The 27,703-nt window shown below is 47.5% G+C and overlaps 1 protein-coding gene and 1 long non-coding RNA gene across 7 annotated transcripts in view; one reads left to right on the top strand and one right to left on the bottom strand.

Moving 5' to 3' along the window:
* The window catches only part of DGKG (diacylglycerol kinase gamma), a 205,568-nt gene extending 204,648 nt beyond the window's left edge, over positions 1-920 (bottom strand). For 5 of the 6 annotated variants that reach the window (XR_012021836.1, XR_012021837.1, XR_012021834.1 and 2 more), the window contains exon 1: positions 680-920. The gene's annotated coding sequence lies outside the window, so the exon portion shown is untranslated. The remainder of the gene's footprint in view (positions 1-679) is intronic. The other variant, XR_012021838.1, reaches the window with a different exon arrangement.
* Positions 1-26,557, top strand: LOC140622142 (uncharacterized). Its single transcript, XR_012021844.1, has 3 exons — positions 1-359; positions 17,190-17,346; positions 26,030-26,557. It is a non-coding gene; the product is annotated as an uncharacterized lncRNA (long non-coding RNA).
* Positions 26,558-27,703: the final 1,146 nt, after the last annotated feature.

The raw sequence follows: 27,703 nt of genomic DNA on the forward strand, positions 1-27,703 counted from the left end.
GCAGGGTCAGGTGGGCTGGTGGAGTTCGGGGACGCCCCACAGGTGATCCTCGCTGCGCGCCCTGCAAGGCGCACGCACACACACGCACACGCACATGCTGGGTGTCGGGTCACTAAACAGGCCGGCTCTGTGTACTCTCCCGGCCCTCGTCGCCCTCCCTCGCTGGTGTCTGTCAAGGTGTCTTGTTCTCCCCGGCGTCCCCTCGAGCGCCCCCAGCCCAGCGGCTCTGCGGACTGTCCCGAAGTCCTGGAACCCGCGGGACGGTCAGAGGCTTTGGCGGCCAGATGTTAGGGGAAGTGTCCGCGCTCTCCGCCGCCCCTGGGCACCCTGGCGCGCGAGCCGGCCACCGAGGGAGCCAGGTACGTCCAGAAGCAGAATCGGGCCAGGGGCTGGCGCCAAGCGCCCCGAACCCGGCTGCCTCCCGCCCGCACACCTTTGGGGTGTGGAAGAGCTTCCCAGTCCAAGAGGGAGCCGATGCCCCCGCCCCCCGCGCGGCTCCCGCGCCCTCAGCCTGCCAGCGGGGCATCCCGTCCCCCGGGGCTTTGCGGCAGGTGGCCCCAGCAGGGTGGGTCCCCTCCCGGGCCGCGCGACCGGCTCCCGCCGTGCCCTCCGGGTCTGAGTCGCGGCCGCCCGCGCCCGCCAGCCCGCGCCCCCTCCGCCGCGCCGCCCGCCGTCTTACCTCGCCCTGCAACACTTGGTTGCGCGGTTCCCCGGGGCGCTCCTTCCTCGGGGCTTATTCCCTTACTTGGGGAGGAAAGAGGAACCGAGACACAGAGGGGCACCGAGGCTGTGGTCTGCGCGCCCTCCCGCCGGGGCAGCCCTCTCCAGGAGGGGGACAGCCCGAGCGGGCGCCGCGGAGCTCGGGGGACCCCGCCGGGACGGGCAGCGCCGGGGTCCTGCGCCCGCCCGCGTAGCCGCGGCTCCAGAGCGGCGCGCCCGGGCCGCCCGCTACTACGGCACTGCGGCGCCCCGCCCCTCGCCGCCCGCCCGCCGCCCGCCGCTCTCCCGCGGAGCCCTGCCCCCGGGCGCAGAGCCCGCCCCGCACCCCCGCGCGCGCACGCGCCCCGCACACGCGTGACTGCGGACCGGCTGGTGCGCCCCCGCGGCCGCTTCTCCCGGACGGGGCTGCGGGCCCGGAGGAGGAGTCAGAGGCCCCGGGCGGTTTAGGGGCTCGGGGAGGATGTGGCCGTGGTGCGCCCCGCAGGGGGACGGAGCGCGACGGTCCGGCATATCGAATACCCCCTGGGCATGTCCACTTGTGCACCCAAGTCGAGGCCGCCTTCCTATCCCGACCAAAGCATAGGAAAAAAAAAATGCAAATTAAAAATCAACAAGTTCTCTCCGTTTCCTGGGAACTCCATTGTCTCTAACCCCCAAATCGCTGCCCCCGCGCAGGGCACATTTTCTGACAGCTCTGGCCCTGGTGGCAGGAGATGGGTGACTCTTCAATCTGAAAAGATTTCCCCCTCCGCAGGTAAGGTGGGGACCGCCGCAGCCCGCAGGTGCTGGCCGGATCAAGCCTCAGGACCGAGGGCTGTTAATTACTCTCTCCTTTGCTTTTAGGCGACAGTGGACTGTCCCCCACCCCTCACCCCCCCCCACCCCCCCGCAGAGCAAACAGACTCCTTCTTTTAAAAATGTAGAAAAGCACAGAAAAGGGGCTGGGGGACAGGGGTAACAGAGGCAGGCCAACACTGGCCGGGGCACCCTGACTTATTCCTTCTTTTTCCATGACGTGCCTGTCCGCATGGGGTGGTGGTGGTGGGTAGTGACACTATCTCAGGCATGTCGCACCAGCAGGATGGCTTCTGTCCATTTCACACCACATTCAGAGTCTTCGGGAGTTTGGACTCTTCATTTGTAAAATATGTAGAGTTTACCATTTTCCACAGCTGAGAATTCTTTCCCGCCAGCAGGCAGTGAAGGTCCCCGGGTCAGGACTGCAGCCAAGAAAAGCTTTCTGCAGATGCAGAGGCGCCAAGGGGCCTTGGGTGTCTGGGCATCCGGGGTAGGAGACTCAAACATGAATGTCAGACAGCTCTGAGGACCCTGATGATCAGTGTCCATTGTCGACCAGCTGCACGCAGGCTGATGGGACAGATGAACCAAGGTTCAGAGATTTCCCCGAGCTTCCACACGGCAGTGAAGGCAGAGCCGACACCAGAACCCTGTGCTCACACTTCACCCTATCACTCACCATTCACATTTCATTCTAGGATGCTGGTTGGCTCTCCGTGCTCCCTGTAGCTAGCCTGCTATAACCCGAGTGAGGGTGCTCTTGAAGTTTTTCTTTTATCTTGTTTCCCTTTCACGCACTGACTCATTCATTTCACAACCATCTGTTACGCTCCTACTGTGTCTTCAGACACTTTCCCTTGACTCTAGTCCTGGGCTTTCCTTGGGAGAAAGAAGAAGCGAAAGAAAGACAGAAGGAGCTTAGACCTGTCCCTGTCCCCGGTAGAGGAGAAGGCTGGTCGCAGGCTTACTGTGTCTATTCTCACTGTGCTAGGTCGGGTGGGTGTGAAAGACACGGTCCTTGCCTTCTGAACTGCATTATCGGTGGAGGATAACACACTCACGTCCGTGTCGTAAGAAAAACATCCTTGCTCTGTCTATTCTTGACTTTCTAAAGAAGGCAAAACGGAGGGGGAGCCTCCTTTGGGCTGAGCATCATGATGGATTTGGGGGTGCATGCTCGCAGGTAGGGGGTTCTCCCTGTTGGAGCAGGAAGGGAATAATACATCAGATGGGAGGAATGCAGAGACCGTGTATGGAGGCTTGACTTGATCTGAAGCTAACTGAGGAGGACTAAGGAGAAAAACTCTCCAAAGACTTAGAGAACAGGAGTGCTTGCAGAGATTCATAAATAGTTTGCTGGGAAGGGCGGGGTGGCCGTGGGGGGAGGGGCCGGGTGCGCGATGTGTGGCTGTGAAGTCTCAGCTCTCCACCCTTCCTATAACACAATCATTTGTAAAGGCAATAGTGTTCCCCAGTTTGTTTGTAAGGGGGATCCTCCGGGGAACTCAGGGTGGGGCTGAGTCTAGCATCTGGGCTGATGCAGGGTGAGCCCAGGGAAGCAGAGGGCTGGAAGACAGCTGGCCACTGGGTTGCACGCTACTGAAATGTGGAGGTAGGGTTGTAACAGAGGTCAGAGCAATGTGGGGGGCAGGGAGGGTTGGGGGTAGGGAGAAGCACCAAGGAGAATGGTTATTTGAAACATCAGGGAAGTGGTAAGGTTTGTGTTTGAAAGAGGGGTGTGGGGATCTGACGCAAAGATCAGCAGGACGAGGGCATTTTGGCCGATGGCATGGTAGGACAATCCATGGTGAGTTCTGGGCCTTCGGTACAGGGAAGGAAGGTTGGGATCCTATTGTAGAGGACCCCAAGTGCCCTGCCCTTAGTGTAGATTTCAGGCCATGAATACTGAGGAGCTCTCAAAGGGGGACCTTTTCTGTTGTTGTTTGGTTTGGACAGAGAAGGGGCTGGGAAACAAGCTGGGAAGCCTCTGATGCCAGCTTTCCCAAGAAAGGCCGTCCCTGTCAGAATGCAGAGCAGGGGAGGGCCTGGGCGAGTGAGATCTGGTTGCTGCCCTCCTGAGGAACTGGACCCTGGGGTGGGTGCAGGGGGCTCATTGCACAGGACACCTAGCTGAGGGGCTGAAGTCCAGCCGTGCTCCACTGGCCCAGCCACGCAGCCTGGCGGGGCTCTGCCTGGAGGAAGGAGTGCCTTTCCCTAATTTGCACAGAGGCTTGACATAGGCTGACAGAGATAAAGCTGAAGCCACAGGGAAACAGGTGAGGATTTAGGGACCATTTGCTGTGTGTATAAATGCAAGGTAAAGTGGAAAGGGTCTTGAAGCTGGGAGTAGCTGTGAGCCTGAGCATGTCTCTGCCTTGCAGTGATGCTCCAAGATGTGCTATAGGGTATGGAGAAGGAAGCTTACTTCTTCCCCCTCAGAGCATTTGCCATCCATGCAGCTATAAAACAAACACTCAAAATGATTAAGGAGGGGATCCCTGGGTGGCGCAGCGGTTTGGCGCCTGCCTTTGGCCCAGGGCACGATCCTGGAGACCCGGGATCGAATCCCACATCGGGCTCCCGGTGCATGGAGCCTGCTTCTCCCTCTGCCTGTGTCTCTGCGCCTCTCTCTCTCTCTGTGACTATCATAAATAAATAAAAATTTAAAAAAAATTATTAAGAAGGAGTAAAAGACAGTATAAAATCAAGTGCTCAGTTATATGGAATAGATGGATTCACAGGGCTTGAGAAGGGAAAGCTTCTCCAGGCTTGAATCGTCAAGTCTTCAGGGAAGAGGAGGGCTGGGTTCTCCGTGGGCTTCCTGGTGGCCGTGTTTTGGCTCTAGGTTGGAGAAGAGAGCTGGGAGCAGGAGGCCAGGAGCAGAGAAGCTGGAGGGTTGTGAGTGTGAGTTTTTAGCAGTTCTGGCCACTGTAATGCCATTCCCAGTCATAGCCCAAGCACTCCGATGAGTCACCCTTGTTTCTGAGAGACAGGGCATTTTTGGATGTTTAACTGGCTCAACACTTAACGTTCCCTGAGACTTCAGTGTTGGCAGCTCACACTCACCATGTTGCTTGGGGAACACATCATTCAAGCCGGCAGCTGATGCCCGATCTCCCCTGCCAAGGCAAAACCAGGGCTGAGTCAGGTACCTGGGTCTGGAAATTTTTAAATCGGACTGTCTCTAACAACTGAGTGAATAGCACATGACACCCCACACAGCTGAGGTCATGGAGGGGGGTCGGTGACTGGGGATGGGGAGACATAGGTTCAAGTCTCTGCTTAGAGGGCTCAGTTGGCCTTTCTGGGCCTCACTTTTCTCACCTACAAATACCAGATTCTTTCCATGCTGCCTTCCACCTGCTATTTCATGATTCCACAATTAATGGGATCTTTTCATCTTATCAAACAAGCACAGGCTGGGAACAGATGTTAGCCAAGTCCTGACCTTCACCTTCCTCTTTGCTTTGATGGTGAGGGCTGTACTCAAGAGACATTGTGAGATCAGGCGGGGTGGGGGGTGGGTAGGGGTGGGCATGAGGGTGCGGAAGAGGCTCTGCTCCTGGTCAGTTTATCATGAATGGGATTCCTGGATCCAGCCCTGGGAATGCAGTCAGGTTGGCCTCAGCTTTCTTACTAGTAAGATAAGGAGTTTGGAAACGGTCTCTATAGCCCTTCTGGCTCTGATACTAAGTACTTTTAACTTCACGACCTTTAAAGTCCTGCCCCAACACCAGGGTAGGGACCCCCCGCCCCCAGCTCCTCCGAAAGCGAGAGGCCATCAGCTTAAGAGACACAGACCATTGAGATGGAGCTGAAGACCCGAGTCTGTGTCTCTAAGCTGCAGTTACCTCTTCTGTAAAGAGGCTAATTTTGGTTCATTCCCATTGCCCTGGTCAGGGATACTGCTGTGTTCTTCACTGTGTTCCCTGGAGGGGAAGCTTTCATGGGGTCCCCTGGGAAAAGCCACGGGGAAGAAAAGGTTCTCATTCCATAAATGACCATATGCTTCAAAGCCTGCCCAACTCAAAACTTTTGAGAGCATCAGTCCATTTTTAGAAATAGCAGTCACTTCTTCATCTCTTGTTAACCAGTTTGGGGGACCACATGTTACAATATGTCAGAAGTGAGGGGAGGCCCCTAAGTGCTGTCACCTACCTCATCCATCCTTCCCATTTACTGCTCCCAGAATTACTTTCAAACCCCAGAGCCCTCCCTTCACTTAAAAGCCTTTGAGGCTTCAAATTCTTCATCCATAAAATTCACTAATGATATTTATGCATATGTTTTGGTGGGATTTAGAAGAAATGTCTATAAAAAGTTTAGCACAATATCATTCCAGTTAGCTCCAGATAAATGGAATTGTTATTACTGCTTTATTTATTTATTTTTTATTACTGCTTTAGAATAAAATTCATATTCCCTAAAATGGCATCCAAGGCCCTCCATTAAGTGGCCTCAGTTTACTCATCTACTCATACCTCCAGTCAAGCCTTTCAAGGACCCAGCAGTATACAAGGTGACTGGCTTCATCATCCAACCCTACCTTGCACTCATCCCTCTCTGAGAACTGCCTCTTTTCTCTCTGGCTCCTTCTGTCAGGCCACCTCTCACACTTACCCTAATTATTAATTAATTATCCTCTCTCTTGTCTATTGAATTTTGTTTATAATTTGCTCTGGTCCTTACAACCAGCTACCTCACCCTCCTCCTGTGGCTGCAATTGATCTTCCTTCCATAAACTACATCTTCATCATCTTCCTATCACCCACAGAGTATTGTACATAATGGGAGATCAATAATATTGGATTGAACTTAAAGAAGGCAATTAAATGTCCCTGTTGGCCCTAAGAGTCTACCATCAAGGGAATGTTTATTCTACTTCCAAATTTTCTAAAGAGCTACTACTCAACTGAGCACCTCCCATGTGCCAGGCACCTGGCTTCTTAACCCTCCTAAGAGCTGTGTGAAGAGAGCACCATCAGCCTCACTTTACACTGGCATTGATTGCTCAAGGTCTCCCAGCCAGTAAGGGGTAAGGATGGGTGGGTGGAGGAACTGGTACTTGAAACCAGAAACCTCAGCCTGCAGTCTCCACTTCCTCTAAGAGAGACTCTCCCGCTCTGAGCTTGCCTTAATTCTCATTCTATAGCACTTGTGAACAAATTGAACTGTATTATATAAAACTGGTTTATTGCTGCCTGGCTGTATTTCTTGATGTTTTTGTCTTGATTCTCCAAGTAGTTGCAAAGCAATATCATTATAGAAATAAATAACCATTTATTAAGCACATATGTATTTAGTACTCTACATACACATGCTAATTCTACAAAGAAGATGTTATTAATCTCATTCTGCAGAGTTTAACTGAGGCAGCTGCTGGCAGGGGAGTGCTGGGGGTGGGGAGCACTCAGGGCAGAGGCTATTTTCCAAGAGGTACAAAGTGGTTTTGTGTTTGTTTGTTTTGCTATTTTGTTCACCAGCATACCAGCTGAATCTTAGCCCTAAATGTAGGTGAATGAGTGACGGGGTTTCTTTCATCTCTTTAACCTATGCTCTTAACCCTAAATTCCTGATGCCAACATATCCTGTGGAGTGACAGGTAGTCACTGCTGCCTTCCCCCACCACTGAAAGAAATGGATGGAGGAAGGACGGGCATGGCACTAGACCAAACAGAGAAATGATGATGACATATCAGGTGTCATCAGGTGATGACATATCAGTCCAGTTGAGGTGATATGACATTGCCTCCAGAAGGGCCGAAGTGGGCCTCTTATCCCCTGGGTCAGTCTCTCCTGGGTGCTTGTTAAAAAACACATCTCTGGGAGTGCCTGGGTGGCTGAGTTGAGGGTTAAGCATCTGCCTTTGGCTCAGCTCACTATCTGATCTCAGGGTTTTGGGATTGAGCTCCCCACCCCCATGGCATGGGGCTCTTAGCTCAGCAAGGAGTCTGCTTCTCCCTGTCCTTCTGCTCCTCCCTCTCTCCACCTCTCACTCCCCTGGCTCATGCACGTGCTCTCTCTCAAATAAATAAATAAAATCTTAAAAAAAAAAAAAAAACCCACATCCCTGGATTCTCTCTTCCTGGGACCCACTGAATCTGCCTCCCTGGAGGCAGAGGCTAGAAGCCTACATTTTATTTTATTTCATTTTTTAAATTCAAATTTGCAGTTTTATTGTATTCAATTATACTACAATAAATGTTAAGAAAGGAGAGAGAACCATACCTAAAGATCTGAAAATACTTAGTTTATTTTTTAAAATTTATTTTATTTATTTTTTGTATATTTTTTATTGGAGTTCGATTCGCCAACATATAACACCCAGTGCTCTCATCCTGTCAAGTGCCCCCCTCAGTGCCCATCACCCAGTCACCCCAACCCCCTGCCCACCTCCCTTTCTATCACCCCTTGTTCGTTTCCCAGAGTTAGGAGTCTCTCATGTTCTGTCTCCCTCTCTGATATTTCCCACTCATTTTTTCTCCTTTCCCCTTTATTCCCTTTCACTATTTTTTATATTCCCCAAATGAATGAGACCATATAATGTTTGTCCTTCTCCGATTGACTTATTTCACTCAGCATAATACCCTCCAGTTCCATCCACGTCGAAGCAAATGGTGGGTATTTGTCGTTTCTAATGGCTGAGGAATATTCCATTGTATACATAGACCACAGTTTCTTTATCTATTCATCTTTCGATGGACACCGAGGCTCCTTCCACAGTTTGGCTATTGTGGACATTGCTCCCAAAATCAATAAAAACCCTTCAACCCCTCGACATTTAATAGTGAAACTTGCAAATTCCAAAGATAACGAGAAAATTCTTAAAGCAGCAAGAAACAAGAGATCCCTAACTTATATGGGGAGAAATATTAGATTAACAGCAGACCTCTCCCCACAGAGACCTGGCAGGCCAGAAAGGGCTGGCATGATATATACAGGGTCCTAAATGAGAAGAACATGCAGCCAAGAATACTAGATCCAGCAAGGCTCTCATTCAGAATAGGAGAGATAAAGAGTTTCCAAGATAGGCAGAAACTGAAAGAATAGGTGACCATCAAACCAGCTCTGCAAGAAATATTAAGGGGGACCCTATAAAAGAAAAAGGGAGCTTAAAGAAATAATCCACAAAAACAGGGACTGAATAGGTATTATGAAGTCTGCATTTTAAACTAGACTAGCAGGTGACTCACCACAGCCTACGCTGCTCCCCCGAGGGATCCCTTCTAACCTCTACAACTGTAGAGAAAATTGACTTTTTCTCAAGTATCAACATCCATAATAAATAAAAAGAAACCATTTTTAATTTCTCTTGATTGCTTCCCAGTGTCACCTCTTGTCCAAAGGCTACTGTGTAGCTTGATACGGTCTATGTCTATTTTATTATATTTAAAAGAAAAGTTGCCTCTCCGTATCCCTTTATTGCTTCCTATTATTTTCCTTTTCAAATGTCTCCAGTTAGAGCTACATTGTCAGTTATTCTTCTTAACATGGTTCTATGAGAGAGTGTATTCTGAATTTCAAACAACAATTTCATAAATAGACTTTTGGAACACAACATGTTCCTAACTAGGGAACTGTCTGTATTTTAAAGTTTTTGTAGTTATTTGTCTCTAAGAAAAAGATTTTTTTCAATTGGCCCTAGAAGGATGTGGGTTGGGGGACTCAGAGTTTTTCCAAATTGACTTCTCACAGAACTCTGACTATAGCTTGGTAGCTTACTTGATCTGCAAATTGTTTCTGTGCGATTCTGGGAGTTTTGCCAATTCGGGACATATACATTGAAGGTGTAGGAAGCGGATTATTTTTTTCTCATTTGTGAATTTGTTCATTTAACAAATGCTTCTTGGGCACCTCCAATGTACCAGATGCTGTGCTAGGGATTCAGACAGTAATCTCATTCCTAAGAGGCTCAGAGTCTAGTAGGTGGAGCAAAAATTATAGACCACACAGGGAGAGGAGTTGGTGGTGAGAAGGGTGCTGCTGTGGAGTTAAACTCTAAAGGGGAGAGAGTCAGGCATTCAGTGGAGGGAGGCTGAGGGAGAAACCCACAACACCCACCAGGAGTTCTTTTTATTCATTTATATACTGGGAGGAGATACTCAGGGCCGTGACTTTGTTCCTTTGAGTGATCCCAACCTCTTCTGGGCTTGGCACACACACCCTGCCACGTCCCCTCAATGTCTGTGGCAGTAGCAAAAGCTCCTTGCCCCATGCTGGGTATGGGTGCAGGGCTAGAAACAGGGGGGATAGACTGGAGCTAGTTTTCAAGTAGTGAGAGGCAGGAGATGCTAACTTAGAGGTGGAAGATAGGAAGAGCCCTGCACAATATCACTTTCTAGGGGTGATGAGCTCTATTGATTTTTTTCAAAGACACCCTAAACCTGATTTCCTGACACTTCTTGTTGGTTCTGGCTTTTGACCACTGGTATCCATAAGATTACATAATACATCTTTTTAAAAATTATTATGGCACATCTCTGCAGCTGCCTCATGGCAGCTCCTGCATTCTTCCTTCTTTCCTCCTTAGAACATCCACTTATTCATTCTGCTTTCGGTCCAATAAACATTTATTTACCAAGAGTTCTTAAGGAAACTACTTGTCTCAGGCACTCTGCTTCATGCTGGGGATATGGCAATGAAGATGGGGTCCTGTGTTTAATTGGAGGACTGGTGTGTGGACAAATGATGACACTAGGGCTTTACAAGTGATCTGGGAGAGAGAGAGGCACAGGGGATCCAGCTGGGGCGGGTCGGTGGAGGGGAACTGCAAGAGACTTCTCAGAGGCAGTGAGAATCCCTTATCTGTATTTCAAAGGTAGTCAGGGCCTTCCACGTGGGGCCTATTGACACTGCAGGCAGCGGCGGTCTCAGAGCCCTACCCAGTGAGGTGCTAGAGACAATGGTGTGCATCTCTTCCCAATTCTGCATTGCATGACATCATGTTGGCAGTTTGAAATCAGCCATGGTGGGAGCATTTACACCACTGCAATGTGCAAATGCTATAAATCAGGTCTCCCCACTCTACTCCCATTAGAGCTGGTTGCCAAATATTTACTAGCATGACATTAGTCCTATCATACCACCCCATACCTCATGTCATGGTAGAAACTGTCACAGGAAAAAGGAAGAGATATTAACTTAGTCTCTGGTTCTAATAAGTGAACGGTCTGCCTGCCCGCCCACTCCTATCTCTCCCTGGCTCCCCGGTAAACATTTCCTGGGGACACTCACAGTGACCACTTCCCTTCACTGGGTCCCTCAACAGGAGCCCAACTGAGTCTCTGGGAGTCATGGACTGTACCACTGTATGCAAATCCATGAGCTGGTTTTTGACGGTGGGTCTAAGGGTAATGAAGGTAAGAAGGTAGAGACTCTAGGCCACACAATTCTTGGCAAACATTTCCCCCAGAAATATCACTGTTGTTGGAGTGTAAACCTGTGTCTTTCTCCTCAGGTCCCAAGGCAAAGCCTGAAACACATCACTGCAAGCTTTGGATTTCTTCACTGCCCCCATGTTTGGTCATTAAAATATATATAAACTTGGACTTCAGCTCCATGACCTTTTCATGATTTTTAAAAAGATTTATTTCTTTATTTGAGAGAGAGACAGAGAGAGAGAAATTCCTTGCTGAGTATGGAGCCCAGATGCGGAGCCCAATCTCACAGTCCTAAGATAGTGACCTGAGCCAAAATCAAGAGTCAGGCGCTTAACTGACTGAGCCACCCAGTGCCCCTTCATGATATTTAATGCATAAATAAACAGAAATATGCTGTTTATCCCCTGGCTTTTGGACAGTCAGGGAGGACAGAGAAGAGTCCCCAACTGAGCTGCAGAAGCTGAGTTACTATATAAGTGGGAAGCATCATTGGGGTACTTTGTTCTAGAAGACCGTCTGCTTCTTATATTTTAAAAGATCACACTCAAAACATAAATACATGGAGACATTTTCTTCTGCCGCCTGGGCATTGGTGTTACCTCATCTCTGCAGCCTCAGAAAAAGGGAGGAGCAGGAACTGGGCCAGTTTGCCATCAATCTCCAAAATCAGAGTCAGCTTATTTTGTTGGATTCTGGATGCTTGTTTTTCTGTTCTCTCTGCTGACACTTACATTTAATAGTAATTTAAGAGAATGATCCATATCATTTAGCCCTGTGCAGTTTCCTACTTAATTTCTAATCTTCTCTAGGATCTCAAGGATCTTGAGAGGAGAAGAAGGGAAAGGAGGAGTGCCACATGTGACAGCACTCTCTTCTAGGTTATGGCACTTCACTCTTACAATACCCATCAAGGAAGGGACAAGGATCCAGAAGTTTATGGGCATGAGGTGAGTTGCCCAAGGTCACAGGGCTGGGGTGGCAGTGACGGTACTAGGTAAGAACTACTGAAATTAACCCAGTACCTCCCCACCACTGTCTCTTTGCTGGGCCAATCCTCAGCCTGACCCTACAAGGAAGGTATTATCCCAAAAATTCTACAGATTAAAAAACTGAGCCTAAGAGAGCTTCCATGACCTGGCCAATGTCACAAAGCCAGGCTTACACCTAAAATTTGAACCTAAGGCAGTGGAGTTCCAAAACCAAATCCACGTGCTTTCCAGGCCGTCCTCTGCAGGCAACCATGAGCTCTACTTTCTTTTTCTCTCCCATTGTAGATCCCTCTGGGGCCTCCTTTATATACAGGTTGTTCATCTTTTGTCCTGTCTCATTCTTTCTATTGATCCTTCTGCTTTTTCCTGCCAGTCCTCCCACCACTGTGACTTTCCCCCGAGGTGGTAGCAATCCTCTGAGTCATTTTTGACCAGTTTCTTAGGACCACTAACCTGTTGCTATATCCTCCAATTGAAGCAGCTGCCGTATCTCTCCCATACAGGGAACCAGCAGAGAAAAGGCATATTCACAACAAAGGCAAAATAAATAGTAGGTTTTGGTGTTCTGCAGAGCGAGTGAGATTTCTTGCTAGAAAACTTAGAAGCATTTCCAGACCCAGCCCTGGTTGCTTATAGCTTCCAAAAGGAATTTCCAGGGAAAATTTCAGATGGGTCTTAGCTAGTGTGGCTGTTCATCTTCCTGGAAATAGCGCCTGGGGAGATGACCCCTTCAGACAGGGTCTGTCTAATTGTGCACCCCAACAGTTGGATTCTATGCCATCAAAAGGAACATTGGCAATATTACCTCCAATTCAATGTGTCCCACACTCAACTTGTCTCCTCGTGTTGCTTTTCATATCCTCAGCAAGGACAATTTGGTTTGCTTCCTCAGTGATTTCCAAATCTGCTGCAAGAGAGTCAGGTTCTTTGTTACTCCACTCTGGGCCTTCATTTAGACTCTTGTGGGGTAACTGTCCAGATCATTCTTCCTCCCAGTCTAATCCATACCTTCTGCCCTGTAGCCAGAATCAGCTTCCCCAGATGTGGAGTTGATCTTACCACTGTTCTACAATTTTATCTTTTTCCAACCTGCCCCATTCTTCAATATAAACTCCTCTGCCCAACCTTTTGTGATTTGGCCCTGACTCATTTTTCACTTTTCCCCATTCCTGCCTATCATTCAGACATTCTGAACCACTGCATTTGGAACTTTAAGTACCTATTAGTCCTTACAACACAGTACTCTGCGATATGTATTTTTACACCCTCTTTTAGGTGAAAAATGTGAGCCTTGAAACAGACAGCTGGTAAGTGACAAAACCTGAGTTTAAAGATGAATCTTGCTGTCTCTGAAGACCAGGGTCTTCCTGACAGACTCAGCTAGTCTGGCATACCTTGTGGAGTCCACCAGGCCTGCAATGAGGGAAAAGGGGGAGGCTGGACCACTTCTGCTCAGAGAGCCCTGACATTTTCTAACTGTAACCCTATCCTGTCTCTCTGTCTCACACAATTTTGCAGAGGTGAGGGGTGACTGAGCCCCACGATTAAAAATCACTGCAAAATTCACTGTGGCCAAGGAGAAGGCATACCATTCATCATGTGAACTGTGCTCAGATTCCATTGCTTGAGTTTAATCAGACTAATGAACCAGCTGGCTTCCTTTCTAAAGTGATTTCTGCTGTTTCCATTACTGGGTAACAGCACAGCAGGATTTGAAAGGGAGAAAGAAGAAAATTCAGCTGGGGGAGAAGGACATCCTCCAAGTTAGCCAGCTAGAAGGATTGGCTGTACTGGGGGAGGTGGGGCAGAGTAGCTAGGGAATGGCGGAGGAACTGGGACTTTGGTGGAGCCTGGGCCCAGCCTATCACCTCCTAGCAGATGATCCCAAGGAAGGGAGGAGGTTTTTGAAGTATTGATAAAGACAGGGTGACTTAGAGGCCAGTGCCCCTTATCCCACCAAGAGAGTCCCCATTCACAGGCCTTGCTTCAGTGAGCAGCCTGGGATAGCCATATTGACACCAGCCGATCCCAGTCACCTGACATAACGGCAGCCAACCAATCTGGAGGCTGGTCAGAGGCTACAACTTGGGTTTACCCTTGAAAAGGGGAGCTGGACAAACATATTCTCAATCTCTGAAAACCTGAGCCTGGAGGCACAGAGGGAAGTTGCTAGTTAGGTTCTGGGGAAGACAGAGAAAAACTCATATACATTTGGGGTCTGGGATGGCCGTTACGGATTAGATGACCCTACATCTGAGTGTGTCCTGGGGAATCCCAGTTTATCCCAGTATTCTTATGAGTAGGGCCTCCTTTCACTCTCACAAATATTCTGGTTTGGATGAAAAAAATACTTAGTCACTCTAATTATGGATCATAATGGGATGTGAAGGCGGGGAAGGTAAGGGAGGAGAGAGAAGACTGGGGGCAGGCCTTGAAGAGCCTTGTGGGTCAGGCTGAGGAGTTCTGATTTTATGCTAAAGGCAAAGGAAAGTACAGGATCAGGTTTGGCTTTTTACAAGATCATTCAGATACAGTGTGGATGGCGGCTGAGCAGTGTGCTGAGGTGGAGGCACGAGATGTGGAGGCCTAAGTCAAACCAGGTGACTATAGATGGAGAAAAGCAGGTATGTTCAAGGACTGTGCAGGAAGAAGCTCCGAAAAGATGTGGAGACTGATTAAATTGGGGGGATGAGGGAGAGAAAGGTGTTAAGGGTGAACAACAATGCCTTTCCTCAGGAAGGGACTGCTGGTGGCAGGAAAACGGTGACTGGAGCTTTGACCATGTTGGTCTCCAAAGGCCATCAAAATGGCAGCTGAATGATTAGGACTTGATCAGGAGAGAGGGAGGCCTGGGCCAGAGACACCAAAGCGGGAGGTAGCTTCAGTCATAGAAATGGAGACCACAAGAGAAGAAGGGTAAGGTGTGGAGAAGGAGGAGGGAGAGATGGTGGGTGAGGATGGTGCTCAGAGCTGTCTCTGCCTCTGTGTCTCCTCCTCGGCCTTGCATTGTATTCTATTTCGTCTTGTCATTCCCTGCCTCAGACTGAAATCCCTTTGAGGCCTGGAACCTTTATAAATGTTGAATCATCTACCACCAAGCCTTTGTGTAGCAGATTGTTAGTATATATCTGGTACTGAGTGATGGAAAAGTTTTTAAAGGCCCAGGGTCTGAGTACCAGGAGATCACGGAGGTCCTTAGGAGAGCACCTTCCCATGGTGTGTTGGGGCCAATGCCAGGCTGCAACAGTGCACAGAATAGGGGACAAAGGGAAAACAAACCAGTGATCTCAGCCCAGTCTGGGTTGCCTCACTTTCCACTAGCCCATCCTCTCCCTCCTTACCTTGAAGGCGGTATGATTTTTAATTACTTTTGAAAGCCAGAGTCGAGGTATTTAGTCACTTGGGACAGGGCAAGCACCAACGGGGGAGTCGGAATGTCTGTTTTTCCTCCTCGAGTTCAGTGCCCCTAGGAAAATGGACAGGAAACACTGTGCTGTGTTCACATCCCGGCTTTGCACTTGGGAAGGGCACCACTGAGATAGCTCAAAGCACTGGGAAGAGCTCTGGAATTTGAAATCACATCAACCTGGGACCAATATCTGCCTGCCTCTGTTATTAACTTACCTGATAGCTTTGGAAACTTGTAAAGTTGCAATATCTTTGAATCTTGATTTACTCAGCAGAAAAATGGGGATAATGACGAATATCTTTCAGTTTGCCTAGCTAGTCTGTGGTTGGAGGAAGCTGGAGTTCTCAGAGGTTTTATGAAATACTTCCAAGTCACTTGGCTAGTTAAGTGATGGGGCTGGATTCCAACCCAGGGCTCATTGATTCTGTTGCCTTTGTAATTTTTAGGGTATTTTGTTACCTGGTACATGGATGGCTTGCAGATGCCCTCAACTCTTTTTGAATGAAGCAAGGCGGAAATAATTAGATAAATACCAAATCAAGGATATGCAAAGTTCCCTTGCTAACCCCCATTTTCCTTGGGACCTGAGGAAAGCCTCCCCATTTCTCATCTATAAGTGGCTATAAAATTACATATCTGACAGAGCAGCTATAGGGAGAGGCTAATTGTTAGAACTAGACTAGTCAGTGTCAGGAAGGTACCCAGCAGAGTGCTCACATAGTTGGCACTGATTAAAATGGTAACTAAAACTGATTGTAAGTTTGAGTTGTGGCGTTAACTCTTCCAACTGGCTTTGCTGATAGTGGCAGTGATTGTTGTAGTGGTGGAGGTAGTTGTAGTAAAAGCAGCATTCACTAACATTTATAGAACACTAGAAAGTCTTCAAGTGCCAGAAATAACTCATTTAAATAATCTCATTTAAATTCACAAGCCTCTTAAATAGATATCATTATTTATTTCCATTTTTACAGATTAGGATAGCAAGGCAAAAAGAAAGAGGATAAGTCACTTGTCCAAAGTCATCTAACTGGTATGTGGAATAATAGGGGTGAAATCTAGGCCTCAGGGCTTAGTGAAGTCTCCACCCCCAGTGAATGCCTACACATGAACCCTATGGTCTGTTGGAATCTCCTCCCATCTCAAAAAATATTATGAGCCAAGATGGAAATCAGAAGGCACCTTCCAGGAAGCATCATGACTACTAAAGAGGCAGACCCAATTGGCCTCCTGCTCTGATTCCAGAGCTGACCCTGGCCTTTCTAGGACAGTACTACATCTGGGACAGAGGTGAGGTTACTGTCACCAACCCCAGCGCAAGTCCATTGTCTCCTTACCAGCCAGTCCTTATCCAGAGACCCTGCTAGTCTTGCTGAGGCCAACGTATGGAGAAAGGGACCTGGGCTAAAGGCTAGTAAGAGACTCATACAGTTAGAAGCAAGAAATTTGGAGCAAGGAAACCTGCTACAAGGGGCTGGCAGGGCGGCCACCCCCTTTTTATCTGTATGTTCTGTGGCAGAGGGCACTGTCTGGGCAGTCATTTGGATGTGGGCCATGAATCAATCAAAGCTCATGGGTACCAGTTCTGGACTTCTGGGGGCTCTGATACCACTCCCTACTTGTCTTTGTCTTCTGCCCCAACAATGGGATTGGTGCGTGTGCCTGTGTGTGTGTGTGTGTGTGTGTGTGTGTGTGTGTGTGTGGCATTTCCATATTGAAGAGGCAAAAAAGATGGAAGTCCTAGCGTCCATCCTCATCTAGGAGTTCAAGCCCAAGACCGTGTCCTCTCCTTCTCTCCCTATAGCTGCTCTAGAGTCCTCTTCCCCAGATTGTTGGCAAAGCCACTGAGCTTCTGATTCAGTGACATTTTACAGAATCACTGTGTTCTTTCTTCAGAGCCATTTGAGATAGAACTGGGAACAGGAAGCCCACTGTCTCAGAGGACTGGATCAACAATGGTGCTCCCCAAGTACCTGAAGGCTGCAGGATCTCAGGGCAGTGAGGGAGAGGAAGGAAAGAACCAACGCCCTTTGTGCTCCAGGCCTGGGATCAGGTATTGTCACATATTGTCTTTTCTTTTCATCTCCTCAGTAATACTAGGGGAAGTGGGTAAAACTGCCCCATTTCTAGGGAGATGAAATTGAAGCTAAGAGAGATCAAAGAGACTCACCTAAGGTCACTCAGTGGATAAGAGGCCTAAATGATCCTTCATACCAGTCTTCTAATTCTCTATGATAACTCTTCCTAATGTTGTACACCTACAGTCTATGCGAAAGCCAGGATTTCTGGGAAGCACCATTGGTTTATAAAGCAATGATGAATAGTATGTGCTTGGAGGGGCTCACACACACATAGTGGGTCATTGTGCCTTGTCTCCTTCTATGCACTCTGGATCTAGATTCTATCAGAAATTTTCATGGAAAGTCAGATGAATCCCAGACCTAATTGGCAGCCTCCATGCCTATGGGCATGGACAGGTGTGAGCATAATCAGACACAAACACACACACCTACCAAGGAATCTTGGAACTGGAAGAAAATTTGTAGGTCATCTAATGCAAATCCCTGACTCATGAACTAAAATTCCAGGAATGAAACTAGCTAGTTTTCTAGTCTATGCTTGGAGATTTATGGACTAAGAGTTTTTACAAAAGGAGAAACTATTATAAGAAATAGTAACAAGAGATGTGTGGCCCCAACAACACACAGGCTTATGTTGTAAGCACTCAGATTATGTGGTGGTAGTGGTCATGATGGAGATGATGTGCTGTCAGTAATAGTGGTGGCAGTGATGGTGGTTGTGATGCACGTGGTGGCAGTGCTGATGACTGTAGTGGCAGAGGAGGTGGCAGTAATAGCTTTGGTGGCATTGATGGTGGCAGTGGAAGTGGTAGCAGTAAGGGTGGTGGTTGAAGCAATGTTGGCTGAAGCAGTGATGGTGCCCAGTGATGGAGGAATTGGTGGAATGTGGTTGAAGCTGAAGGTGGTGGCGGAGGAGAGGTGGAGGTGATAGGGTGGTGGTGGCGGTAGCGATGGCGGTTACAAATGGAGGGAAAGTGTCTCTAGAGGAAAAGGCAGGGATACAGGTGGAAGTGCTAGTGGTAGTGGTCTTGGAGGGGACAGTGTTCTGCCCTCTAAGATTTAGGGTAAGTTGAGCTCCCCAAAGCCTGAGGAGCGAGTGCACAGAGGGGGAGCTGCGGACCCAGCATTGGTAGAGGGCCAGCTCCTTCCCAGGACACCAAACAACTGCCTCAAGTGCCTCCATGTGGCTCATTGCTGTGAGGAGAATGAAAATTCCACAGCTCTCACCTGGCCTGTCCAACTCAGGGTGCTATCTATCTGGCTCTGGTGGCTGCTCAGACTTGAACCTGCCTGGATGTAACCAGTGTCCTCCATTCCCAGGCAGCCAGACACGGGGCTCTGAGGCCTAGTAGAGTTCATGGCCTCTGGATAATTGGTTATGATAGAGCCATCATTAGGTCCTCTGATAAGTACATACACACTCATACACACCACACATACTCACCCACACTCACACTCACACACGGTCTCTGCAGAAGCTCCTGCTATTTATCTTCAAAAGCCAGTAGATACAGAATGGAGTGTGCCACATGCCCACCTCCACCATCCTGATCAGGGCTGGTTTCACAGTGCTGGCAGCTTTGCTACTGACTCAGTCACTGAAACACCACTAGTGAAGAAAACCAATATGTTGTTTCCCTCTCCGAAATGGGAGCGCACCAGACGAAGAGTCACAAAGGGTGGCCCTGACAGCAGCTATCCATGGTCCCCAAATGGCTTCTGGTGAGTTTTAGCATCTCTCTCACCTATCAGGAGGGACATAGTGGTACTTGACAGAGGAAGTCCCCACTCTGTATTGTCTAGATTAACTGATGTGATTTGTTGGTGAGTAAATATTTTCAAGGCTGATTCAGTGTAGCCTTGACCCACAATGACTCCCATCATTATCGTGCTTCATAGCACTACTTCCCCACAAAAGCAGGTGCAGTTCACATTCTGTGCGCTCCTCTATCCATCACCCCCATTCTCCCGGCAGTACCACCCCAATCACAGACTCACTAAATTGCCTCTTCTAATACGATCCCTTACTTCCTCACATGGGTGAGTAATAATTGCGAGGGCAAGGCTGTGGGAGGACATGCAAATACCATTCCTTCTTGGTGCCTCATTCGTGGGAGGTGCTTAGAAAATGAGCATTCACTGGTGGGAAGAAGGGCTGAGGGGCACAGATGTGGAAGCTCTTCAGTTTTTTCAAGGCCATGGTAACTGCCATGCAGGGAAAAGAGTCCGCTCAAAGCTTCAACAGCCTTCAGAAAGCAGAGGGCCCAACTGAACGTCGCCAGACCACAAACAGCTTCCCAGGACTTCCTAGGGCCACAGGCTGTGAGGACAGCTGGCAGGCAAAGTCTCTTCCTGGATGGGTTTATACAAGACAATGGCACACATTGGTACCTGGCAGTTCTCCAGAGGCCCAATTTTTAGGGTTTCTTCTGTTTCTTGGTTACCTCTGTGAGGACAGGGTCAGTCTTTGCTGGCTATAGCCCCCTTGAAACTCTGGACAGTGACTCATAGATTAGCCCTAAACAACAATTCATCTGTGGACATCGGTTGGGGCACTGTGTGTACCTGGCAGCAATGTCCCTGCCATCCCACCTGGCTCCCAGCCCAAATGCAAGGATAGGCCCCCAAATCCTAGCCAGCTACAGAAGCAAAGGCCAGTTTTAAGGAAACTGTCACTTTCCTTGATAAAAATAGTACCCAGGCTCTCTGCAACAGATAGTATTGGTTGCCAAATGAACTTCCCAATGGAGTCCTGATTTTATTCAGTCATCCACCCATTACCAGCTCATGGTCTTCCACTGGCATCTGTTACTGGTCCAGGTGTTGGCATGTGGAAAATGTTTCAGTCAGGCTAAGGAAGTACAGTCCGTGCCCGAGAAAACATCATATTTCTCGATATGCACAAAATGCATGTAGCTGTGGTAGCCATTAGCAGCTATCTCAAAACCACAAAGAAAACCAGCTCTGAGTAGAAGCTAACACTGAAGGCAACCATGTGGAACATCAGAAAGAACTGGTGTATCTGATGCCATCGTTGATGCCTGGATTACATCATGCCTAGGGCTGCTCTACGTTGGCCTCTCTTGTGTCCAATAAGATAATTTCTTTTTGTTGAAACCAGTTTGATTCAACACGCTCTGTTCCTTGCAACCAAAAGGACCCCAAGTGATATTCACTGCAAGGCTGGCCAGGGAAGAAGACTCTCCATGTGGAGAGAGGCAGAAAAACCAATGCAGTGAAACTCCTGTTTCCAACAATTCACCCTCCATGGTAACCTCCAAGAGCACCTGTTTAATGCCGTAACCACAGTCTTTCTCTTAAATATTCCTCTGTAAGTAAAGGTCAGGGTTGGGTATTTAAATAATTCTTCATGTAATCTTTAGATTGGTAGCAGGTAAATAAGCAGAGAGAATAATTTGCAGCTAGATAATGTGGTTCTCAAGATATGGATTGGTCTTCTTCAGATAGTGGCTTTAGGCTTCAATCCATGTTCACATGCTGAGCATCATCGAGCGTCCCAGAGTCATGCCTTACAAATCCTGCTTTCTGACGTGTAGTCTGAGAGCGAAGGAAAGACCCCAAGAGGAACAGGGAAGTCTCTCTCCTACTTCCTTAGTTTTCCGTTATAGGTCCTGCCTCTTGCTATAGCAATTGATGCAGAAAAGGCCACATTTTGCAACTCTAAGAAGAGCCTCTACTTGAGATCATAGTAGCTACAGTAAATAATGAATCCCAGGATGGATGATACAGTGATATAAGCACTGATACAAGAGCCAGAAATCAGCCAGAAGGAAGACACAGGAACTGCTTCTTTAAAAGCTATGCATTGGATCATGCCTCCCCACCTCGCATGGACCCCTGAACCAGCTGGGCCCATGCCTCTTCAGCCCAAGCTGAGTACAACATAAAGGAGACATCACAGTACATACCCTCCATTTCCATGCTGGCAGTGGGGCATGGTAGGAGCAGAAGACCAGAGCCTCCTGTCTGGGTTTGACCCCATCTCTGTCACTTGTTAATTGTGTGGCCTTAAGCAAGTCACTTAGTCCTATGAGCCTCCATTTCCTTTTGTGCAAGTTTACTACACAGTTGTCATGATGACTCAAAGGATAAAGTATATAATATGCCTGGCACATTAGTAGTTTCCCAATACATGATAGTTTTAGTTATGAGTAACCCTTTGGCCAGTTTTGCACTTCCTTCTGTTACCTTTTAGAGATGCCTGATTATGTCTTTACAGCTCTTTCTTCTGTTGGGCTTCCAGGTCACCCTCAGATTTGACACACAGCTCATTCTTTCCTGAGTTACTCCACCCTGACAATGTCCTACAGACATTCTTGAAGATTGGCCTCTGGCACTGCCAGGCCCAGAACCCTTCCTGTCTAGCTGTCTCCCTGGGCTGCACTCCTATCCATCACATCTAATAGGAGCAATCCCAAAGCCTTTGAAAGACTCTGGAGATAGTCAGAGAAGACTGTCCCCAGGCAAATGAACCCATGAAGCAGTTCCCTCACGGCTCTCACTCGAGCCTTCACCATTCATTGATATGACGGCATTGAATGGTAAGTCATGCTAGCTTGGGAGGGAAGCAAATCTGGGCACTGCCAGCACAACAAACAGTCTGATCTCTCTTCATAAGGTCCATCTGCCTGTGGTGGACCAGAGCCGATGGAATATCCTAGGGCTACTAGAACCAGATGCCTTTCAACAGGTTTTGCCATTGATCTTAATAAATACAAGGAGGCAGCAACTGGCATGAGAAATCCAAAGCAATCCTGGCCTGGAAGGCTTAGGTTCAAAAATCCTCACCATTTCAAATCAATACAACCAATATTCCCAGGGCATCTCCCAGGAGCCAGCACTGCACCAGGCACTGGGGTTGCAAGGATGAGTAAGAGGTACCTCTGTCTTGGAGATGCTTAGAGCTGGAAAGAGTGGTGAAAGGGGACCAGATGGAGGCTGAGTAGGGTAATAAAGTATGACAGGTTCTAAGACAGGGGTATAAATAGGGTATAAAGGGCATACTAAAAAAGGAGGGGTCAGCCCTCCTTGGAGTAGGAGTCACAGAGGAAGTGACCCAGATATCAGTCACACAAATATTTACTATCAACTGGCACAAATTTCTGGGCTCGAGGATTTCACAGGCATTATCTCATTTATACTTTACAAAAACCCTGTGAAGCAGATAGTATCATCCCTGTGATTTTCAAAGATGAGGAAATATAAGTCCAAAGGCCACATGCTAATAAACGATATTGGAGCTTTGGTACAATTAGAACTGTCTGACCACCCTGGCCTACCTTTGAGGGTCTAGTTTGCTGATGCACACAAGCTCCAACTGTGCAATTATATGAGTAGATGCCCAGATATCTACGCATCATTCTGGTGACAGGAAAATTCATGCAAGTGAAACCCACAAACAGAGAAGCTAAGGTAAACCCTCCTCCTTCATATCCCCACTTCCTTCCTCATTATCTTTCTCAGTTTTAGAAGTCTTAAAACTTGACCAAAAAAAATATTTTTTGCCTCCAGAAGTCACTGTACTTCTCGATTTCATCATGTTGGCCTTGAAATTGACAAAGAGCCTACTCCCAAGGAGGAGGGAGGAGGGTGGGCTGAGAAAGGAGGAATAACTGGGGACGATGGAGGAGAGGGAACAGGAGGAAGTCCTGCGGGGGCTGTGAGGACCTAGGCCTAATAGGTGAGCGGATAAGCAGATGAGCAGAGAGGGGAAGTGGAGGCAGAGTATCAATTGGGAACAAGAGGATACAGAGAGGAAAGAGCACATGGTTGAAAGATCCAAAGAGGATGAGAAGGAAGAACCATAGCCGGGTTCAAAAGGACACAAAAGCAGGATGTCCACATGGTCAATCCCAGTTCCCCCTGCCTCCATCCTTGTATCCCAGCCTCTTTGGGGGGTACTGTGCTGGCTCCTTAAAAATATAGACTCACGTATTGGAAGTACTGGTTTCTGGGGGAAGAAACTCAGCAGGCCTGTTTTCACTCAAACCTCAGGCTCTCCGTCAGTAAAGGACGGGTGCGGGAATCAGCGAGGTGATCTTTCCAGCTCTGACATTCCAGGATTTCAGGACCAGCCCATCTTCCCTGAACTTGGCTGGAGAGGGAGGAGGCTAAGAGCCTGGGGACTTGAGCCAACTCTGCAGGAGCATGGGAAGAGGCAGCAGCTTTAAGACAGAATCAATAAACAAACTGCTACATCAAGAAGGCAATCTTAGTCCTACCTTCATCCATATAGCTGTCTCAAAATTATTTTGTCACCCTACCCATGTTTCCTTTTCCCCATGTAGCTGCAGCTTTTACTGAGCAATAGCCCAGAGGCAGAAGAGGTTACTAATATGTAAGCCTCTACCCCAGGGTAGTAGGCTGAATTATATCCTTCGAAGATACCAGGTCCAGAAGACTGGAACCTGAAAAGTTACCTTATCTGGGGGGCCGGGGGTGAAGAAGGTTTTGCAGCTATGATTAAGTTAAGGCTTTTGAGATGAGGTGATTATCCTGGATTATCCAGGTAGGATCTAAATGCAATCACATATATCCTTAGAAATGAGAGATGGGGAGATTTGACACAGAGAAGTGCATTTGAAGATGCTGGCCTTGAAGACTGAGGTGAATAAAAGAACCACAAGCTAAGGAGTGCCAGGAGCCACCAGAAGCGGAAGAGGCAAGAACAGATTCTCTTCCCTAGAGCCCCAAGAGGGAGTGCAGCCCCTTCAACACATTCATTTCTGCCCAGTAATACTGATTTTGGGCTTCTGGCCTCCGAAACTGAGGGAATTAATTTCTGTTTTTTTTTTTTAAGCATTAAACTTGGGGTAATTTATTACATCAACCATAGAAAACAAATGCACCCAGCTGCCCCCTTCCCCCAACCCTACACGTTCTGCATGCATGCCCTGTGTTCTGAGTGTGCCCTGGGCCTGCTGTTCCCTCAGAGTGATAGAGCCATCTGGACTCTCTGGATGAGCTGTAATGAAAAAGCCACGGACTGGGAGGTATGGAGAGACCTGAGATGGAGATCCAGTTCGTTACCTCTTTATGGTAGGAGAGGTCTTCACCAAGCTGAGCCTGGTTTTTTTTTTTTTTTTTTTTTTTGTCTATAAAATTCAAATAGTAATCCCTTACTACTCACTTCCATCATGGTAAGACTATGAGATAGAATGGATTAAAAGGCAGGTGTCATCTTTAAAACTCCATCCATGTACTCTTCTTGTTTTTTCATTAAATCTTGCTTCCTGGGCACAATCCTGGGAAGATAGATCTCTAGCAATAGCAATACATAATCCTTAGGAAATACAACTAAGAGTCAGGTTGATAGAATCTTCTATGGCCCTTATTAGTTCAGACTAACTTTCCCAATGCTTATTCCCTGATTCTGTGTGACAGGAAACAGTGGAGAATGTGTGAATGATCCTAGGGAGGGTTTATGGATGCAAACCCTTTCCCAGCTCCCCTAACCTAGAGTCACTGATGTGCTTTATTCACAGATTAGTCAAGACTATAAAAATCCTAGGTGTGTTCATGAGTTTTGCACTACCCAGGTGAAAGGACCTGGCATGAGTCTGATAACTTTTGGACAATGTCTGATTTGCTTTATGTCTCCAGTGCCTAGCATGGAAGACCCAGTAAATGTTTGTTGGTGAATGAAGGAATGGACCGATATATGAGTAGATACATGCATGAATGATGAAAGAATGAATGAAAGGAAATGAGTCTTAAACATCCACAAAACCTTTAAGTCACAAACTTCCCATGTCCACTAATACTATCCCTGTCTATATGATTGGGTTTTAACCTCAATTCCACTGTCTCACATTGTCTATCTGGATCTCTCTTCTGAGCTTGGCTGGGACACATCCTTGCAAGTCTCCCGTCAAAGAGCTTCCAATATAAATAAGCAGTCTATGGTGCTCCCCTGGATCTCCTGCTTATCTGTAATGGGTTTCCAACACTGCATTAGGTCCTAGAGGTACAGCAGCAGCCGGTCCTGGTCATCCGGAGGGCAGTACCCTCTCTGTCCTATACTCTGACAGACTCCTCTGCCCATCTGTACCTCGGGCCAGCAGCAGCACAGAATTAGGGTCCCCTGGCTCCCCTCCTACCAGGTCTTACCTCTTTCACCTGGGATGCTGGGGTCCCATCATGGTTTCCCCAGATTCCAATAGAAATATGCTTGGGAGAGGAGGGAGGACCGAACATTTCTATAGATGGAACAAAATCTGAGAAGCCCGATGTTTTTCTTTTATGTTGGTTACTACAGTCATCCATGCTCATTGCATAGAACTTGGAAAGTACATAAAAGCACAAAGTATCAGAAAAAAGTCATCGTAATTCCACTATCTAGGGTCAATCACCATTAACATTCTGGTATATTTCTATTCGGTCACTTTTCTATAATTCTTACATAATTTAGAACACAGAATATATGCAATTTAAACCTTGCTTTCTAAATGTAATATTTAGCATAAACCATTTTTCATATCACCAAAAATGCTCCATAAATATCATTTTTAGTGGCTGCATAACACATTTCAGTCCAATATTAATAATGATTTACAGGCATAATCCAGAGTTGGCTTTCCCTTGGTGTTTTAACTCCATCTCATTTTCTTTGTTCCCTGGACAATCCATTTGCAGAACTCAGCAGCATCTCTTCGAGCTCTTTAAGAAGGATTTGTTCATTCCAGAGCCACAATGAACATGAACAATATAAACATTCACTGAAGATTTCACAGAGAAGACAGAAGAAAGATTTTACATTGTATATCCTACAGCAAATAATTTTAACAAACATATCCCTTAAACACTTCTGATTTATACTAAGCTCCTATGTGGCCAGAGAGCCAGCAGTTTTCTTGTTTTTGTTTTTCCTGGTTTTTCTTTCCTTCTTCCTAGATAACACTCCCCCAACACCATCATATTTTTTAAACTGTTGTTATAAAAGCTTCAACTTCACAGACTTATCCTCCTCCTGGGACTTGGGGAAGCAAAGGGTCTCTGAACACCTGGACCCACCTACCTTCTGTAGAAGGCAGTTTAGTGACAAATTGTTTGATGCTTGAAAAGGCCTTAAAATAAGCCAGTCCATCCTCACTACTTCACCAACCTTACTTATTATCATCAAAGTATTTCTTCCAGACATATAAAATGCTTTCTCTAAGAATAAATGACTTTCTCAATTTCATTAAGCTGGTATATAATGAAATCTCCTTGACTTTTTTCATGGGATCAATTCTTTCTTATTTAGATTAGATCTGAATAAGAAAAACTCGTTTTAGGAAGGAAATGGAAAACTGCCCATGCAAATATGGGACTTGTATATGAGAATCCCATAGATACCCAGAAAAGAGTGATAACTACCAACTCTCATCAAGGGATATTTGACTGGGGGAAGGAGGAGATAGAATTTAAATAAAAGAATATCAGTCTGGGTGAAAGAGAGTAGCAGCAGCCTAAAAGCAAGGCCAGGAAGTGTGTTTTATCCACTAGGAAAATCTCTTCATTGTCAACAGTAGTCCCTGTCCCTATTTGCCTGGAGGGCCCTCTCTGCAAGGGCGCAGCTTAGAATGCTAGGTCCAGTAGAGCACAGGTCATTTCCAGAGGGCAGCTATGATAACTATTTGAAGGGCGATAAGAAAAGCCTGAATGAAGGAGACCGTGGCTCCATGGTAAGCCCCTAGAGGCAGTAGAAGGGGTGAGGTGACACGCATTCACACAATCAGGCAAAGATGGGTGTGAGGTGTGACATGGACAATCCTGAGAGGCTCTATGAAATGAAAGAGGCAGTTGGTCCCAGAGAACATAGCTCCAGGTGGGAGATGAAGGGTGCTCTGTTCTGTGAGCTGAGCAAATGCACGGCTTTCATTTGTTTGTGAACATGGAAATTAACCCCACTTGGATGGGGTAGCTAAAAGGTGGCACCAAGGAGCACTCCCTCCCCAGGGTGGCTGCACTTAGCACGCGGGAGGAACTGCCAGTGGGGAGGAAAGGGTGGAGGCCAGGGCACCCCCTACTTGGCTGGCGAACCCAGGGAACTGGAGGCAGGCCCCTGCCCATTACCCCACCCACTAAGTGTCCTCTCCAGCCCAGAGGCTCCCAGAGGAAGGGGATGGTGTGAGAGGGGGTTGGGTTGCAGATGCAGCACCTCCTCAAAAAAAAAAAAAAAAAAAAAAAAAAAAAAAACACACACACACGAAAAACCAGGAGACCCAGTTAAATTTGAATTTCAGAGAAACCCATTTTTTAGTGTAGATATGTTCCGAATATTGCACAGCAAGCCTATGATGACAAAATGGGTAACTGCCCAAGTTT

The sequence above is a fragment of the Canis lupus genome, chromosome 31, assembly GCF_048164855.1.
Source record: "Canis lupus baileyi chromosome 31, mCanLup2.hap1, whole genome shotgun sequence".
Lineage (NCBI taxonomy): Eukaryota > Metazoa > Chordata > Mammalia > Carnivora > Canidae > Canis > Canis lupus.